Below are 2695 nucleotides of genomic sequence, written 5' to 3' on the forward strand. Positions count from 1 at the left end.
TTTATCTCCATAAACAATAAACTTACTTTTTCTAGGTGATAAGGATTCCATGTCGTAGATGGGAGTTAGTTGCAAAGGACACAGACAGGGGTTTTTATATTTTTTCTGTCTTTTTAAATTTATTTTTTCCTTTGATTGCTGTATGCGATTCTTTTTATTTTTAAGTTTTCACTTGATTTGTTCTAATTCATTGTCTAAATATTTCTACATATTTATGAGGTACAATAGGATTCTTTGATTCTCTTGTACACTGGGTGGTGATCATCTAAACTTATCATGTATCTGTGATGAGGCTATTCAAATGTTCTAACTATTATGAGGTAAGTATTATTGTTATTATATTGACCCTGTTTTGCTACAAAGCATCAGAACTGATTCATCATGTCAAACCAATGGGTTGAATTCCATTCCCACCTTTGTCTGCTTTCCTTGTCCACCTCCTCAACTTGCCCTACTCTGAGACTACACCATAAAAATCTGTGCTGATAGAAGAACCTCAACATCGATCTTTGCCTCTATAAATCCAGCAAAAGAAATCGTGCTTAGAAAATTGAAATCATATTTCAAGAACACACAGAATTTGCCATAAAGCATTGAGAAGTATCAAGGGAAGTTTAAAGGCATTAAGTTTTCACAACATTTCAGCAGAATGGAGTGAGAGAAGGGTTAGGCATTCTGTCTCAGGAATCCTATCGCTGTGGCCTACTCTCTCAACCCTAGTTCAAAGCAACTGGCACATTAGAGAGGAGAAGCCGTACTGCCAATGAGTTTCCTTGGGGCTCCCTTCAGGTCCCTGTTCCTCAGGCTGCAGATAAAGGGGTTCAGCATCTGAGGGACCACAGAATACATCACTGAAGCCACTGCAGTCTTCCTGGAGGAGTCAGTCACTGCAGAGCTAATGTACACTCCAAATCCCGTCCCATAGAACAAGGAGACGACAGACAGGTGAGATCCACAGGTGGAAAAGGCTTTATGCTTCCCTCCTGATGAGGGCATCCTCAAGACAGAGGACACAATGTGAACATAAGAGAAAATTATTCCAGCCAGAGGAACACCAGCAAAGAGACCAGCCACCAAATACACCATCAGGTTATTGATGAGGGCATCAGAACAAGAGGGTGTGATGACCTGAGCAAGTTCACAGAAGAAGTGGGGGATCTCCAGGGCTGTGCAGAAGGACTGGTGCAGCACTATCAGAGTGTGGAGGAGGGCATGCACAACACTAATGAGCAGGGAGAGTAGAACCAGGAGGATGCAGAGGATGGGGTTCATGAGGACTGTGTACCTCAGGGGATGACAAATGGCCACATAGCGATCATAGGCCATCACAGCAAGATAACAATGTTCTAAGCCAGTAAAAACCAAGAAAAAACATACTTGGGAAAGTCATCCTGTGTAAGTGATTCTCTGAGTCTGTGTTTGGATGTTCATCAGCATTTCGGGACTGCAGTGTTGCTTAAGCAGATGTCAGTGAGGGACAGGTTGGAAAGGAAGAAGTACATGGGGGTGCGGAGGAGGGGGTCAGAGCTGACGGCCAGGATGATGAGCAGATTTCCCAGGATGGTGACCAGGTACATAGACAGAAACAGACTGAAGATAAGGGGCTGCAGTGCTGGGTCCTCTGTCAGCCCCAGGAGAAGGAATTCTGAAACAGCTGTTTGATTTCTACCATCCATGTTGTTAAGGAATCTGATGGAAAAGATAGGATGAAAAGGTACTAAATGTATGGGCAGCAGCAGCACCACCTAGACTCAGGTTTGAAAACCACACCTGCCAACATAATGATTTTAGACTTCTGGGTTCCAGAACTATGAGAAATAAATTTCTGCTTTTATGCCACCCAGTCTGTGGTTCTTGGTTATGGCAGCCCTGGCAACTAATAGACTCACAAAACCCCCTCACCAGTGTATCTGTAAGAAGAGAAGTAAATTTCAGAAAAAAATTTTAACAGTCATCACAAAGTAGAAGTGGCAGATTCCTGCACTGAAGGTAAAAGGCTCTGGTAGAGGATGAGACCAGCCAACAAGAGCTGGGTCAGTACTGGGAGAAACGTGTAGGAGAATGGGTCATGGGGGACAGACAGTGGGCAGGAGAGTGGTGGGGGCTGTTTTTCATCATGCTTCTCTCTTCTGATCCTTGTTCCCCTCACTACTTCCCAGGATCTGATTCTACTTACCCCTTTCCAAAGCATTTGCTAAGGGTCTTTGTCTTACCTGGTTGACTTCAAGAGAAATATTGTCCAGCATCTCACCTGGAAATTGAAGGTGCAACCTCTGTCCTCAGGAAGTGCAGACAGATAAATGAGTCAGCAGCTCCTGATCAAGAAGGATGGCCTGTGGGAAGAGGTTCAGGTGTGATTTGCTTACTGCATCAAGGCTGTTGAGTGAGGTGCTCACAGGCTGACTCCTACCTGTCTTTATGTTTGGGGCTCAGTATCCAGAGCTCCTCATTAGAAGAAGTATTTCAAGTTCACTCTGATCCCGGGAGTGCATGTCCTTAAAGACCAATCTACAGAGTAAGGAGATCAGGACAGCAGATTTCCCAGTCCTTGAGGCTGGGTGTACACCATCCAGTTCTCTCCATCTCCATGGCTCATCTCCATTTCATGGAACTTGCATGCAAAACACACACCACTTGTCTAATAAATTCCAGTATTTTTATTAAGTGATGCATAAAGAAATCTCTATGAAATTAC

The 2695-nt window shown here is 43.9% G+C and overlaps 1 pseudogene across 1 annotated transcript; it reads right to left on the reverse strand.

Annotated features, from left to right (window-relative positions):
* Window positions 1–738: 738 nt before the first annotated feature.
* LOC306646129 (olfactory receptor 7G2-like) lies at window positions 739–1676 on the reverse strand (annotated as a pseudogene). The gene has a single exon. The product of its transcript is annotated as an olfactory receptor 7G2-like (transcript).
* Window positions 1677–2695: the final 1019 nt, after the last annotated feature.

Source organism: Sciurus vulgaris, assembly GCF_902686455.1.
Source record: "Sciurus vulgaris genome assembly, chromosome: 16".
Lineage (NCBI taxonomy): Eukaryota > Metazoa > Chordata > Mammalia > Rodentia > Sciuridae > Sciurus > Sciurus vulgaris.